The 17,275-nt window shown below is 43.0% G+C and overlaps 2 long non-coding RNA genes across 2 annotated transcripts; one reads left to right on the top strand and one right to left on the bottom strand.

Moving 5' to 3' along the window:
• Positions 1-1,777: 1,777 nt before the first annotated feature.
• Positions 1,778-3,785, bottom strand: LOC107183517. Its single transcript, XR_001514306.1, has 2 exons — positions 3,393-3,785; positions 1,778-2,973 (listed from the first exon to the last, which is right to left on the bottom strand). It is a non-coding gene; the product is annotated as an uncharacterized LOC107183517 (long non-coding RNA).
• Positions 2,006-4,446, top strand: LOC107183516. The gene is made up of 2 exons (XR_001514305.1): positions 2,006-2,156; positions 3,800-4,446. It is a non-coding gene; the product is annotated as an uncharacterized LOC107183516 (long non-coding RNA).
• Positions 4,447-17,275: the final 12,829 nt, after the last annotated feature.

Below are 17,275 nucleotides of genomic sequence, written 5' to 3'. Positions count from 1 at the left end.
CCCCCCTCTGCCCCCCTCATAGGTTATACAATCTGTTTGATGCTTCTATGTCTCTGGGTCTCTTTTTGTTCATCAGTTTATGTTGTTCATTATATTCCATAAATGAGTGAGAGCATGTGATATTTATCTTTCTCTGACTGGCTTATTTCACTTAGCATAATGTTCTCCAGGTCCATCTGTGCTGTTGCAAATGGTAAGAACTCTCTTGTCTTATTGATAATAGCCATTCTAACAGGTGTGAGGTGGTGTCTCATTGTGGTTTTTATATGCATTTCCCTAAGAACTAGTGAAGTGGAGCCTATTTTCATGTACTTGTTGTCCATTTGTATATGGGAAAGGTGTCTGTTCAGGTTCCTATCCCTTTTTAAAAATTGGATTGTTAGGTGTTTGTTGTTGTTGAGTTTTATGAGTTATTTATATATTTTGGGTATTAGCCCTTGTCGAAAGTATTATTTGCAAATATCTTCTCTCATTTGGTTGGTTGCCTTTTTGTTTTGTGTTTTGTTTTTTGTTTTTCTGAGCAGAAGCTTTTTCATTTGATGTCTCATTTATTTACTTTTGCTTTTATTTCCCTGGCCTTTGGGGTCAAGTTCACAAAAGACTTTCTGAGACCAAGGTCCATAAGTTTGGTATTTATGTTTTCTTATTTTTGAGGAACTGCCATACTGTTTTCCATAGTGAATGTACCAGTTTACATTCCCACAGCAATGTATGAGGGTTCCTTTTTCTTGACTCTATTTGGAGTTAATTTTTGTCTTTGGTGTCAAATAGCAGTCTAGTTTCATTCTTTTGCATGTGTCTTTCCAAATTTTCCGACACTATTGACAAGGCTTTCCTTTCTCCATTGTGTTTTTGGCTTCTTTGCCTAAAATTAGTTGCCCATACACATGAGGGTTTACTTTTGCTCTCTCAGTTCTGTTCCATTGGTCTGTGTGTCTATTTTTCTGCTAATACCATACTGTTTTGATTATTGTAGCAGCTCTTTCTTTAAAACTCTTTTTGTGCTTTTGTTAATAACTCCCTGATTCTTCTTGTGCTTTTCTGGCCTATCCAGCCTCTCTGTGTCTTTCGCTGGGTCTTTAGAAATGTGCCAGTAAAAGACAAGGAAATGCCATTCTCCCTTATGTACTAGCATTCCTAGGGGTCCCCTCCTCTCCCTGGCAAGCCTCCCCTACACCTGACTTCAGCTACCTGACTTCAATTGGCTGATGAATCCCACAATGACATTGGTGCCTAGACCTGAACTTCCATGGAACCCCAACCTTACCACATCAAAAACGAAATTCATTTTCTCTTCCAAATTCACTTGCCTTCTGTTTCTCCAATCTTGCTTGTCAGCCATTCTCCCGATGGTCCAAGTCAGTAACCTGAAAGTTATGCCGGATTTCTCCTTCCTACCTACAATCCCCTGGGCCTGTCCTGCATTGTTCTCAAGCAGCTCTTCCTTCTGTGCCTCCAGTTCATCACGTGGTGTCTTTCATTGGAAATATTGCAGCACTGGTACTCCTGTCCTGTCCTCATCCTATTTGTCTACATTGCTGCAGAGCAATCTTTCCAGTACATGATTCTGTTTATGTGACCACACAGCTCAGAATTTTTCAGAAGCTCTCCGTAGCCTGTGAGATAAAGTAGAAATTTATTGTCATCGCATATTGGGCTCCTCATAGATGTCCAGTTGTTGATACACACAGACCCAGTGAAGAATCCAGGACTGAAAATCTAGCTCTGTAAGCAGAGGGCAGGGAAAGATAGACGAACGAGGCTACCACTCCAGTCCGGTAATTTGTATAGTTTATTAATGGACACAGCTCCTTAAATACATCGTAGGTGGCTTCAATTCAGAATGGATTCCACACAGCTTGGCAGGAGCAAAGAATCATATAGGATAAAGGGGGGGATAGTCATGGGCACTAGCATGTGAAAGCTACCAGGTATGGGAGATCACATGCTGGACCAGGTCAGGACAAAGGCCTGTCCCAGGAACCAGCAGGCAGCAGGCAGCAGGGGAGGGGTGCTAGTTTATGTCAGAACCGTCATTGATTACAGTCTCTGTTCAGTCCCTGGTCCAGTTTGCCTGCGGGTCTGACAGCAGCCACGCCCTGGAACAGTCTCTCCACATCAGCCTGAACTGCCTCGGGTTGAGTGATATCGTGATAGTAAGTTATTTGTTTCCTCAAACATGCATACTTTTGTAAGTGTTCCTGTCACTGAGTTTAGAATCCTTCCTCCTGGGTGTCACCTGCTTAGCTCATTCTTGTTTTTCGCTCTGACACAACACTTCGCTCTGACCCTTCTGGTCATCAAATGTGTGGGTTGTTCTCCAACACACCAGCTGGCTGTCCTACAACTTAACTCAACTCAGCAATCCAACCTGGAGATAGAGTCAGATTCCACAGGTTTCAGGTTGTCACACCGATTGACCCCCTTCAGATGCCAGTTGCCAGTAGTAGGCTGCAAGGTTACCCACAACTTCTGTCTGATTTTGCTACAAATTGCAGGTTTCAATGACCCTTCTTCTTCCCCAGGTCTGATTAATTTTCTCAATCAGTTAACAGAACTCAGGGAAACACCTACTTACATTTACTGGTATATTAAAGGATCTGATAAAGGATACAGACAAATGGCCAAATGAAGAGATACATAGGGTGAGCTCTGTTAGGGTTCCCAGCACAGGAGCTTGTATGCCCATGGATTGGGGTGCATCACCCTCCAGGTATGGATGTTTGCAAACCTAGAAGCTTCCTAAGAACCATCCTAAGGTCTTTTTGGTGGAGCTTCATCATGGCTAATGATTAACTCCATTTTCAACCCTTGTCCCTGGGTGAGGCTGAGAACTCCAAGCTTCTAATGACAGCTTTGTCAGTCTGGTGAACAGCTTTTATCCAAGAGCCCATCTGGAGTTTCTTCATGAGAACAAAAGACACTGCTCTCGGCCAGGAAATGACAGGGGTGTCAGGAGCCATGTGTCAGGACCTTTGGTCAAAGACCAAATATTAGAACAAAAACTGCTCCCAGTGCTTTTACCACCCAGGAACTCCCGAGGGTTTCAGGAGCTCTGTGTTGGGAGCAGGAGGCAGAGACCAATATACATATTTTCTATAATATCACTATATCTATCTGGTATGTCGAGGCCAGAGACCATGTCTTCTATCACCATACCACCAGACCTTAGTGTAGCTTCTGGACTATAGTAGGTGCTCAATAAACGTTTGTGGAATAAACAAAATAATTAATCATACTACCCGTTTGTGCGTCACTGTTATCATTTTATGAATGCTAGATAGTCCATGTAATAAAGTTATTACAGCTGATGAGCAAACATCAAGTTATCCAAGAATCACCCAGTAAATGATCTAAAAGACTTTGCCCATCATGTTACTTAGATAACTCACAGGACAAGAACTTCCCACAATTCTTCTGAAGATCTTACATTGACTTTGGAAGTGGCAATGGCCCCTAGGAAAGAGAGAGAAAGTATGTGTATTACAGAGTGGGTTTGGGGTGGGGGAGAGGAAGGAGCAGGAGTGACAGGGTGATAGAACCCCTCCCTCAGCCCTTGCTCCTCTGTCCCTGGGTTTTGGTGAACAGTTACTTCTTGATAAGGGACTGAGGCTCAGTATCTCAGAGTGGATGGGTACCTCTAGGTGCTTGAACTGCTTGCCTTTGTATAAATAGAATGAAATGTTCTGACCACCCTTCCCCAAGCAGATGTAAAAATGTGTATCTCATGTCCCTTTTGGCTTTTGTTCTGTGATGCCCACGCCTGCATTTCCAAATTAAACCTCTTACCTTTGTGCAGAATACAGTGCATTATCAAGGGGATCCCACTCTCTGAGCATGGAGCTTGGCCAAGAAGGCAGCCTCTGGGTCTCCAAGGCCACTGCTCTGCATTGCAAGTCCCAGTGTCAGCCCCTGTTTCCCAGAGCACCTCCAACACCAGGGAAGCAAAAACTGGTGGGGCTTGTTGCATGTGCTATGGCACAAGCCACAGACTGGCTGAAATAGCGTCTTAATAACTGTTAAGTTCTGGCATTGGAGGGAGCACTTTTCTTAAACTTCTCATGCGAATTTATCTAGCTTCCGTCAGCAATGACCTGGGCCTCAGAACAAGGCTGCCCAGAGTCAGCTGCCCTCTATCAGTTATTTATTTATCAGTTAGCTATTTTTAAAATCTTATGATCAGAAATTATCAGTGCTTTACTATATCTATGTATTATATTTATTTTTAGCTTTACATATTTAGTGAGTTTTCCCTGCTTTGCTGCCTCCCACCTCCCTAATCTATAACCAGTGGATTTTATTTAACCCCTTTATGTCTCCTCTTTTGATTGTAATGTATAAAATAAGGGGCAAAGCTGCCATTCTCTGGGGCATTTTCTCAGTCCCTTGAGACTTTGTTTCCCCGCAATTGTCAACAGTTTGGCTCAAAAAAACTCACAAAAATTCTTCACAGGTGTGAATATTTCCTACATCGACATTTACTTGACATAGTTGGCAGGATTCCAGAAAGCTCACCCAGGAACATTGTGCTAGGATGCAGCAAGGGGCCCATGGAGCCCTGCCAGCTTCCCACAGGCTGCATCAGGTAAATTGTCTCCTGAACCCAGGATCTTCCCCTGCTGGTGGTAGAAGGACTGACTAAACTATTGTTAGAAAATCCCTTGAGATGGCACTAAAGGACAGAAGTTGGAATGGGTGGCCCTTTTCAATTGGAACTGCTTTCTGAGAGTCTGAGCAAACAAAAACAAAACAAAAAAAACAACCTTTGCTATAGAAATGAGAGCTGAATTTGTTCAACTCCAAATATAAGGGGCACACCCTCCCTCCAGCCCAAATCTCTGGTTTTCTTAGGTGACTAAAAATACTTGTGGAAGTATCAAAAGTCATTCCTTACCACCTGCAGCCGCTCCATAGGGAAATTCCAACTCAAATGTAATTAAACTGACAGGCTTCCCTGGAGAAGTGCCCATAAGGGTTGGTCTCCTGGCGCCCGAGCCCTTCTGGTTGTTTGAGACAGCCGGGAGAGAAACTGAGACACTTACGAGGGTTGAATACGGCTTGAGGGGTGAGAGCCTCATGAAACTCAACCCATAAGCAGCACACTTTGACCCACTACATAGCATCCCCAGAAATTTTTCTCAAACTTTATAGATATCAAGAGAAAGACTGAAATTAAAATGGAAAATTGTGCCTCTAAAGCAGTGGCTCTCAACCTTCCTAATGCCACGACCCTTTAGTTCCTCATGTTGTGGTGACCCCCAACCATAAAATTATTTTCGTTGCTACTTCATAACTGTAATTTTGTTACTGTTATGAATCATAATGTAAATATCTGATATGCAGGATGTATTTTCATTGTTACAAATCGAACATAATGAAAGCATAGTGGTTAATCACAAAAACAATATGTAATTATATATGTGTTTTCCGATGGTCTTAGGCGCCCCCTGTGAAAGGGTCATTCGACCTCCAAAGGGGTCGCGACCCACAGGTTGAGAACTGCTGCTCTAAAGTCAATAAACCCAAAGAATCCCAACCCCTCATTAATATGCCCCCGAGAAACATATACGATTCATATGGAATCTCAACTTGCAAGTATCTACAGAAATTGAAAAATTTTAACTAAAAATGGTATCAACTTGAAAGGGCCAAAGTGGGGAATTTTGACAGCTCCAAACTGATTTTTTCCCTGCACACTCAATTAGAAAAAAATGGCTCTAAAATAAGATGAATGGGAAGCTTATCTTGATTGGAAGTGAGAAGCTTCTAGGAGAGGCTCAGATAAAATATCTTCCTTGAAGGAAGTTAATAAAAAACTTTAGAGACTCTTAACTAAAGAAGGTTTCTGAAGCCAATAAATGCCAAGATCCCATTTCTCCTCCTTCTACAGCTTCTCCACTCTACCCTTTGTTTTCTAAGCTGCCTTGTGCAGACTTGCCCTCAACCTCCCTTCTTCCTTCTCCTTCTACATCTCCTCCACTTCCACTCCCTACTGACCTAGGGAAAAACCAGAATACAAATTCAGAGAAAGATAAAGCAGGAATTCTAGCAGCTCCTTTCAGAGAAAAGCCTGTCTCGTGTAGAGGGGACCCAGCAACTGTATATCTTCCTGGACTAGAACAGAATTAAGAAATCTAACTAAAGATTTCCCTGGCCCGCTCCAGTCAGGACGCTGGTGGGTTTGCAAAGGAATTTGATGGAACTGCTAGAACATACGATCCTGGCTATTCTGGCCTATTCCAGTTAATATACCTATTGGTTTCTGAGAGCAAGGCAACAGAGTAAGGTGAGCTGGCATACTCCTGTAGAGGATTTTTTTAAACTGAGAGCGACACACAGGGAAAAATGCAGAGAATGAGCTCACCAGCTTCATCAAGCCATATATGAGATTTTTCCTCTGAAAATAGACTGGACCCAGATCCAGCAAAGTAAAAGAAAGCCTGACAAACCAGTGTTTGATTTCTTTGAACATTTTGAAAAAACTTTCAAACAATACTCAAGTCTGTCTCCAGTAGTTTTTAAAGATCATCAAAATGATCCCTTACTGAATTTGGCATTTATGAAAGGACTAGATGAAGTGCTTGTAACTTTGATCAAATAACACAAATTGAACTGACAGACCTCCATGCTAATGAATTGTCTATTCTGGCCAATCAACTATCAAAATTATTCAAAAGAGAAAAAAATAAAATAAAACTGACAAAATTATGAACTTACACCTCCAACAATTAAACAACCAAATCAAATCTACTCAGAGGTTTATTAGACAAGGGAGAAAGGAGTCTGTTTTTACTGTGGAAAGCCAGGTCACCATAAAAAAAATTGCAGAATGCTGAAATGGGATTTACAAAGAAAAAACAAACAAACAAACATATGGCTGCTCATAGGATTTCTCCTTGCTAATACTTTAGAAGAAATTGAAATTATCATAAAAGGGGAAGTTAGTAAGGCCCTTGTAGATACTGGGGCTACTTTATCTAATCTTAACGCTACCCAACTAAGTTTCCCTCTCACTCAGAGTAAAGCTTCTGTACAAATGCCAGGGATATCCAAACAATGACAATTTTAAAACCAAAACCTGTCACCTTTCAACTAAGGAATGTTATGGGGCAACACATATTTTCACTGGGCCAATGGGCCCCGATTCACCTGATATGGAGAGATTTTCTTTCTTCTTTTTTTTTTTTTAATACATTTCTTTATTGATTTCAGAGAGGAAGGGAGAAGGAGAGAGAGATGGAAACATCGATGATGAGAGAGAATCATTGATCGGCTGCCTCCTGCACGCCCCCTCCTGGGGATCAAGCCTGCAACCCAGGCATGTGCCCTTGGCTGGAATTGAATCCGGGACCCCTCAGTCCGCAGGCTGATGCTCTATCCACTGAGCCAAGTTGGCTAGGGCTGGAGAGATTTTCTTAAAACCCACATATCCTTTTCCTAGAAGAGTGGAATGTATTTAGAACCATATGAATCAAATGCTAAATCAACTGAATTTTAAAGAAACTTCTACCAGAGGAAAATAATCTTGAAACTAAACATTTGTTACAGGATATTCCAGTACCTCTTTTGGGCCCTTTCCAGTACAGATATTGACAAAATCAAGTCAGCCACTTCTATTAAAATAATTATTGACAATACTTTGCCTCTGCCTAATACTCACCAATATAATTTAATACACTAGCTGTAATTAATCCTATTATGTAAGATTACTTAACAAGAGGACTTATAATTTCATATACAAGCCCCTGTAATTCTCCTAACTTCCAATAAAAAAATTGCAAAGAATAAAAATTTATACAGAATCTCAGAGCTAAAGTAAAATACCCACACAACCTGTGGCTCAATATCCACATACTTTTTTATCAGCCATTCCTATAGACCGACATTTTTTTTCAATAATAGATTTATGTAGTGTCTTCTTCAGAATTCTAGTAGAAAAAGATAGTCAATATCTCTTTGTCTTCACCTGGGAAAATTGACAACTTACTTGGACTGTAATGCCCCAGGGATAAACCAAAAGTCCAACCTATTTCTTTCAATTATTAAAAACTAATATAAATAACTAGAGGCCTGGTGCATGGATTTGTGCACATTGAAAGGAAATTAATTAGAAGATGGCCAGCGGGGCAGGACTGGGCAAGACTGGCCAGATATGCCCCGGAACCAACCTCCCATGGTCCCTCCCCAGCCGGCTGCACCTGGGGCAGTGCCAGGGCTCGAAGGGCATCTGCAGAGTGAGCAAGGTCTCTCTGGCAGGTGGGGTTCCTCAGCCTGGCCTATGGGTATCGGGCCAAAATCGGCAGTCAGACATCCCCTGAGGGTTCCCTGAGGATCAACCTAGGAACCAGGAGATCATTGTTCCATTCCAGGTCAGGGCACATGTCTAGGTTTCAGGCTTGATCTCCTGTAGGGGCCTGCAGGAAGCAGCCAATCAATGATTGTTTCTCATCATTGATGTTTCTATTTCTCTCTCCCTCTCCCTTCCTCCTTAAAGTTAATAAAAAGTATATATAAAATCAAATCAACCTAATCAAATTAAATACAACACCGAAGGGAAACAAGCTGTAGAGCTTCTAAAGGAAGTGTTGTCTAAAACTCCTGCTCTGGGACATCCAAATTGTAAACTTCCCTCCTTCCTTTTCACACATGAAAGTAAAGGAAATGCTTTAGGAGTTCTAATTCAGAAACATGGAGATCATCATAGGTCTATGGGATATTATAGTTAGCAACCACATTCAGGAGAAAAAGGCTCCATCCCTGTAAAAGGGTGATCTCTACTACAGCTATATTACATAAACAGACCGAAGATGTTTTCATAGGCTCTCCATTAACTATGTTCCTCATTCTGTTGAATCTTAACTGAATTCTTATCACACTCAACACTTCTCTGCCAGTCGATTGACTTCTCATAAAATGCTCCTACTTTCTACACATAATATTATTTTAACTCAGGCAATTATTTTAATTGCCTTAACCCTACAAAATTTTGTTATCCTCTTTACAAAAAAAAAAAAAAGACACCTAGAATTGTATTTAGTTTACTGACCACTTCTTCATCGTAGGAAGGAATGATTTTCAGGAAACTCCTATTGATAATACTGACTTAATTTAGTTCACAGATTAACCTTATCTGAAAAATAAATAGGAACATTACCAAGCTGGATAAGCATTAACTTCCATGGTAGACATAACTGAATGTTCTTATCTGCCTGAAATCAGATCTGCCCAACAAGCTAAACAAGTTGCTCTAATTCAACTTGTCGACTGGCCAAAAATCAAATAGTCAATATTCACACTAATAGCCACTATGCATTTGGTGTAGCTTATGACTTTGGAATATTATGCAAACAGCAAGGCTTCTTAACTTCTCAGGACAGTCCATAAAAAATGGAAAACTGGTTACAGAATTTTAAAATACCATACAATAACCAAAACAATGGACAATTATAAAATTCCCAGGATATTCTAAAGCCAAACCAGGTAGGGCATTTAAGGTTATTATTGATAGGTATTATTTATTGCCATTTTAATTCTGTATGTCTAGGTTTCTCTATTTCTTCTTTTCATTACAGCAGTCCCTTTAGCATTTCTTGTAGTGCTGGCTTGGTGGTGATGTGCTCCGTTAGCCTTTTTATGTGTCTGGGAAGCTCTTTATTTGACCGTCTATTTTGAATCATAGCCTTGCTGGATATAGTAATCTTGGTCTCAGATCCTTGCTTTCCATTACCTTGAGTACTTCAGGCCATTCCTTTTTGGCCTGTGGAGTTTCTGATGAGAAATCAGATGTCAGCCTTATTGGAGCTCCTTTATAGGTAACAGTTAGCTTTTCTCTTGCTGCCTTTAACATTCTCTCTTTGTCTTTAATTTTTGTCATTTTAATTAGGATGTGTCTGGGTATGGGCCTGCTTGGGTTCTTCTTGCTTGGGGTTCTCTGTGCATCCTGGACTTCTGTAATTTTTTCCTTTATCAGGTCAGGGAAGTTTTCTGCCATTATTTCTTCAAACTCATTCTCTATCAATTTCACCCTTTCTGCCTCTTCTGACATACCTGCTATCTGAATATTGTTATATTGCTACACTTCACATTGTCCCACAGCTCCCTTAAGCTGTCCTGTTTTTTAATTGTTTTTTCTTTTTGGTTCTCTGATTGAGTGATTTTTTTCAATCCTTTCTTTTAATTCACTGATGTGATCCTAAGATTCCCCTAACCTGCTGTGTATTCCTTCCAATGTGTTCTTTATTTGTGCTATGTAATTCTTTATTTCTGTTTTCGTAGTTACTATATCTTTTCTCATGATGTTGAGCATCTTTACTATCATTATTCTTAACTCTGTATCAGATAAATTCCTTATCTCCATTTCATTTATCTCTTATTCTGGAGAATTCTCTTGTTCTTTCATTTGGGGGTTCTTTGTCCCTTCATTTTGGCTGCCTGTTTGGGTTTGTGACTGTGTATTAGGTATACCTGCTATGCCTCTCAATCTCTAGTGCAAGACAGTGTCAAAGTGGTTTCAGATTAATTAGATCAGGCAAAATTCAAAGCTTCCCAAGACCACCTCTGTCTACAGACTGATAAGATTTTGTCTTGAATTGCCCTCAGGCAATTGTCCACAGGTGTGGCAAGAGTTTTTTTCCAGCAGGGTGGGGCAATTGCTTCTGCCTGGAAATTGTTATTGTCAGTCTCTTAATGGGCCTGAGCAACTCCACACTATGGGCAAGGTGTTTTCCAATAGGGTGAACCAGCTGTCTTCCCCCCAGGCAAGGTTGCCTGTACATCCTGGGTGAGAAGGATGGCCTTCCCAGCATGAGGGAATGACTCAGCACAGGAAACTGGAGTTTTGCCTTCTGAGCTCTAACCTCAGAACCTCTGATCCTGGCTTTTGCTCACACAGCTCCAGTCCACCCTACCCTCCCTCTGCCAGAGCACAAGGTGGGTGGCACTACAGGGAATTTTGTGTGTTGGCCCTTTAAGAGGATGCCTAAATTTCTAGCCATCTCTTTCTGGCAAACTGCAACCCTGCTGCTTTTCATAGCCAGATAGTTTGTGGGTACCCTTCTCAGTTATGCTCTTTGCTGGGGGGCCCAGCTTGGGGATTATACCTCAGATTTCTCAGTGGGAACCCCCCCCCCACAGCTGAAATATCTCTCTAGAACTTCAGTTGCTATTTGTGGGAGCCCGGCCAGCCCTTTTGCACCTCCACCCTTCCTACCAGTCTCTATGTCAGCGGTTCTCAACCTGTGGGTTGCGACCCCTTTGGCGGTCCAACCACCCCTTCACAGGGGTCGCCTAAGACCATCTTGCATATCAGATATTTACATTACGATTCATAACAGTAGCAACATTACAGTTATGAAGTAGCAACGAAAAGAATTTTATGGTTGTGTCACAACATGAGAAACTGTATTTAAAGGACCAGAGGGTCGAGAACCACTGCTCTATGTGGTCTTCACTTTAGGCCCTCTGTTATCAGGGTTCTCTTCAGTGAGTCTTCTATTGATTATTCAGGAAGTTTTTCTGTATTTTAGTTGTAATTCCAGTTTGGTTCTGGGAGCATGTCCATGCAGCATCCATTTACTCCACTGCCATTTTTAATCTGCCTTCCATAAAATAATTTTTATATTGTTATTATCCTCCTTATGGTTTCATAGTGAAAATAATATGAAATTATATGCAGAAAAACTTTGCCTAAGGTTAATAAAATCTATGATATTGATACTGAAAATCCAAAGTATTGGGAAATTGAAATTAATCCTCCCATGAAGTCATTTCTATTGAAATTAACTGGCTAGGAGAAAAATTAGAGCTTCTGTATAATTAAAGAGTAGAAAATCTTCATTTACCTGGTTCAACATATCACAAGGTACAAGTGACAGTGTATGAAGAAGGAAAACATATAACTAGCTTAATAAAAAATAATAATAACACATGTAATGGGTTTTTCAATTGAATGGGATGCTTGTTCCCCTCAGACCCTTCTTTGTCTAGAAAATTAGACATTTTTGTTCCTAATCAGTGTTACTGGTTTAATACTGATGCTTTTGTTCCTGGTATGTAAATGTTATACTATATGCAGAAAAACAAAACTTAAGATAAGCAGCAATAAGACTCGGATTATGATAGTTGAAAAATTAGATATGATCCAGAATATTTTGTTAACAAGGTCACATAGGTTCTGACTGCCTCCGATTCACCTGACTTTTCTTTCTTCCTCTCTTCCTTCCTTCCTTCCTTTCTTTCTTTCTTTCTTTCTTTCTTTCTTTCTTTCTTTCTTTCTTTCTTTCTTTCTTTCTCGAGAAACGGAAGGCAATGTAAATGTCATCATTTGGCATATGGTTAAACCCCATTCCTTCCTTCCTTCCTTCCTTCCTTCCTTCCTTCCTTCCTTCCTTCCTTCCTTCCTCTATTTCCTTTCTTTCCTTTCATTGCCTTTTTATTTTAAACTTGTACCCCGGTGCATGAAATTCGTGCACTGGGGTGGTGGTGGCTCAGGGCACCCTTCGCTCATGGGTGCTGGCACCCAAAGTGCACATTCCTCCTCTACAGTCGCCCCGACTATCCCACTGTTTCACTGAGAGGACGGAATTCCTCTCCGCCTCTGGGTTCTTGATCTTGAACGCTGACCGAAGGCACCTCAGCGAGGGCCGCCCGTGCCCACCAGGTGTGTCTGTCTGCATCTGCTCCTGCCTCAGCACCTGCATTAACCCGCTAGAGGTTAATGCTCTAGCTGCACTGGCCTCCGTGCGAACAGGGCATCACCACTCCGCCCTCTCACTGTCATCTCACAGGCGCCCACCCTCAGCACCCAGACACCCAGACACTCTCCAAAGGACGTGAGCGCATCAGAGGGGATGTGTGCACATCCTGTGGGGTGTTAGGCATTGCTGGGTTGATGGAAGTGTGGTGGAGAGACGGGGGGAACTTGTGCATGCCTTGGTTTGCAACTGTTGCAGGCATGGGAAGGTGACAGTGAGCTGGGGGATGTTCGCATGCCAGGAGGGAATGTGCACACTGGAGGCCTCTAGCTTTGCAGATCCGCAAACCTCCGTGGTGCGGCCAGGAGGACGTCAGCCTGGCCCGCCACGGTGCCTGTCCCTGCGATCCTGCTCCTTCTGGGCCAGGAGGTGGATCTTGCGCAGCCACTCCTGGGCGCTGATGGCCTGCAGGCACTACTTCAGCTCAGCCTGCAGGCTCCACTTGGCGCACTCACAGCTGTAACCACCGCCATGTGGGGAGTACAGGCTGCCCTCCGCCGGCCTATCTCCCCTGTCCAGAGGCTCTCTGTGCTGCTCACCTGCCCAGAGTGACTGGGGCTGGGTGGAAGCCAGGCGTCCTGCCCTGCCCAACCCCGGCCGGTCCACCCCGGTGCAAGCTGCTGCCTCGCCGGGAAGGGTCATGGATCCATGTCCCGGGACTGTGGACAGCCTCAAGCGCTGCCCCCCACCTGACAGTGTCACAGATCCATGTCTTGGTCTTGTGGACAGCCTCAAGCACTGCCCCCCACCTGACAGGGTCACAGATCTGGGTCCTGGACAGCGGACAGCCTTGCCCGCTGCTGCCCACCTTCAGTATGCAAATTAGCTGCCATCTTGTTGCTTCATGGTGGGGGTCCCCAATGGGGTGCCTGGACAGCCTGGATGAGGGGATGATGGCTGTTTGCAGCTGGTCACACCCGCTTCAGGGTGGGGATCCCCACTGGGGTGCCTGGCCAGTCTGGGTGAGGGGCTGAGGGCCATTTTCAGGCTGGTGGGCAACTGAAGCTCCTAACCTCTCCTTTTTTCCTTTTTTTAAATTCTGGGATTTATTTACCTTCTATGGCTGTCACTGGAGCTGAGAGCCGGCTTTAGTTCTGAGGCTCGGCTCCAACTCTGAGACCTCGGCTGCTGAAAGCAGGTACTGGGTTTTTTTGGGCTCTATAATTGAAACACTGTTGCAATCCTGCTGGCTGAAGCCCGGCTGGCTGAAAGCAGGTTTCCGGAGCCTGTTTAGTTTCTATATTTGCAACATTGTTTCTTAGAGTGCAAGCTAAGAGGCTGGCAGCGGCAGGCAGGGAACCTTGGCTTCCTCCATCACTGGAGCAAGCAAGCCTCCTGTTTGCTTCAGCTGCCTGGCTGCCGGCCGCCATCTTGGTTGGCAGTTAATTTGGATATTGCCCTGATTAGCCAATGGGAAGCGTGTCGGAGGTACAGTTAATTACCATGTTTATCTATTATTAGATAGGATAATAATTCAACCATGAATGCCATCTAACGTTATGGTCTTGCCCCATTCCCAGCAGTCCACCATGCTCAGCAGGACAAATGCTAACACTGCTACTTCCTAGGAATGAGCCTTTCTAGCACCATGGGACCCCATTATCCAACCAAAATGTTGACCATCAATGCATCCTTTGGATTGATTTATGACCAAAAGGGGGATGTGTGGATGAAAAGGGGCCACATGCTAACCTAACAACCTCAGGGGAGGACTGTATAGTGGCCTTACACATTCAGAAGCCTAAAATAACCACATGGTCTGAAATGAAAACTTTTAAACTAAAAGCAGTTTATGGCAGCTAGTCATGTCCTAGTCCAGCATCTTGCCTGACAAAGGTCAATATTTACCTTAATTGAACCTGTCTATTGTCTTTTGCATCTACAATAACATATTTTGGAATGTCAAAGTAATTTTCCTTTTTCCAGACCCCTCAAAACACAAGCACCATTCTGTAAAGACCGCAAATTACCTGATTGTTATTGAGTTGTTTATTCTTAACTAACCTTTACCCACCTAAATAAAAGAAATATGCTTATTATTTTACTTTTCATCCACTTCCAGATATTTCCCCACTTTTCTTTCTCCTGTCTCCCTAATCTATTACCAATGGATTTCATGTAACCCACTTATGTCTCCTTTTTTTATTGTAATATAAAACAAGGGGCAAAACTGTCATTCTCTGGAACATTATCTCAACCCCCTGAAGGTGTGCTTCCCAGCAATTGTCTACAGTTTGGCTCAAATAAACTCACAAAAAAGTCTTCACAAGTCCAAATGTTTCTTATGTTGACATCGATTTCAAATCTATGGTCACATTTTAGGGAAGGAAAGCCATTGAGATGAGGAATCTTCTCTAGCACATAGTTCCTCTGAGTCTGAAAGAAAAGCTGGAGAGTGATCACCTGAAAGTTGTATTCTAGTGTTGGTGACTGAACCTCTGCTAAAATATGTGAGGAAAGGAATCAGGTTCTTTGCCACAATCCCCCAAAGCACTGGAAGAAAGCCAAGATTTCTGCAATGAATCTAGGAGCAGAGAACATGGTGGGAGCACTGCTGGCCTGCACTCACAAATTGGGATGGTGCAGGACTCAGAGCTGAGGGTCCTCCTCAAACTGTCCCTACATAGGAACCTTAGAGAAGACTGGATCTACTGTTAGGGGCAGAAATACAATAATGGGGGCTGGTTATAATTATAAGAAATATTAATCATGCTCTGTTACCTGTGATTGTTCTGTTCTGTTTAGAGAAAGGACATTCTGATCTGGCTGAAAGTTGTACGCCCTGGGACATGGGAGCTAACATTGGAATGCAGTCCATCCTCCTTTCCTGAGAATTGCCTAGATTAACAATCTGGCCTCAGTAGAGGGGCCGGGCTTTTGCAGCCCCCAGCCCCTATTGCCTGTAATCTGGTCCTGGAGGAAACTGGAAGTACCTGCCCTCTGTGACCCCCCCAGATTGCATTGCCTGCAACCATTATACCTTGCCTACTTTCCCATATCTATAATTCTTACTTTCCCATGTAATCTTTGTCCTTCTCTTCAAGTAGAGCAGATTTTTGTGGATGTTCTCCCATACTACCAGCATTATTGGAATAAACACTCATATATGATCCAACCCTGACTCTGCTTAATTGGCTCAAGTAGTGACAGGCAGCCTGGACCCATTGGCTATCCAGTTACACTATCTCTCAGCTATGAACATATCCCAGAGGAAGGGAGTGTGTGTCCTTTATTTACCCAATGCCTGTAGTCTCATCAGACATCCAATGCCTGCAGCTTCATCAGACCTTTGCTTCTTCCTTTTACCTACTGCAGGCAGTGCCTTATTTTAAATTGGCCTCTTTGATGAACTATCACTGGCAGAAGGCAAGGTTACTTGCATTATGTCCTTAGCAGGCATTGACCTTCCAGCAGCACTTTCTGTGTTCATGACCTCATAACATGTTCTCTGCTGCCTACCTGGTCTTTGTCTTTTAGGGGGATAACCACCTGCTGGCTTAGGCCTAAGTTGGCAGTCAGACATCCCTCTGGCAGCCCGGCAGCCCTCGGGGGATGCCCACTTGCCAGCGGGGAGCAGGCCTAAGCTGAAGTCGGACATCCTTAGGCTGCTGAGGAGGTGGGAGAGGCTCCCACCACCACCGCTGTACTGGCAGCCATCAGCCTGGCTTGTGGCTGAGCAGAGCTCCCCCTGTGGGAGCACACTGACCACTGCTGGGGTGCCTGTCCAATCTGGGTGAAGGGCTGATGGTTGTTTGCAGGCTGGCCAACCCCCCCAGCAGGGACCCTCACCTCATGAGGGTGTGGCCAGACTGGGTGAGTGGCTGATGGCTGTTTGCAGGCTGGCCAAGCCCCCGAGTGGGGACCTTCATTATTTTCATAGGTTTAATCTCACAGTTTATATTTTTCAAATTCTGTAGTATTATATAAAGAAAATTGGGAAAGTCACCAGTTAGTGACACAGGAAAGTGATGACTGTTGGTTGAAACCTTAGTCAAGCTCCAGTCAAGGTGAAAGTTAAGTGAGAACTAAGTATGTGTTGGCCATGATGACTGACTAATGAATAAGAAACCCTCACAGCTATAGGTTCATAGGTGTCAGAGAGAAATGGAAGCAGCTACAGTATATATATATATATATATATATATATAGCCAAGACATGGGAGCAACCTAAGTGCCCATGTTGTTGAATGGATAAAGGGGATGTGATATATATATAGCGTCATATATATATATATGAATATTATCCAGTCATATAAAAGGAAATCCTGCCATTTGCAACAACATGGATAGATCTTGAGGGCATTATGCTAAGTGAATTATGTTAGACAAAGAAAGGCCAATACTATGTGATGTCACTTTTATGTGTAATCTAAAACAAACTAACAAAAAATTCATAGATACAGTGAATAGATTGCTTGGAGTGGGTCTGTGAGTGAAATGGGTGAAGCTGGTCAAATGGTACAAACTTCCAGTTAGAGTGTAAGATAAATAATGTACAGCACGGTGATTATATTTTATTTTAA

Source organism: Myotis davidii, unplaced genomic scaffold (genome assembly GCF_000327345.1).
Source record: "Myotis davidii unplaced genomic scaffold, ASM32734v1 scaffold540, whole genome shotgun sequence".
Lineage (NCBI taxonomy): Eukaryota > Metazoa > Chordata > Mammalia > Chiroptera > Vespertilionidae > Myotis > Myotis davidii.
The sequence above is the reverse complement of the archived record's forward strand: the minus strand, read 5'-3'. Positions and strand labels throughout refer to the sequence as shown.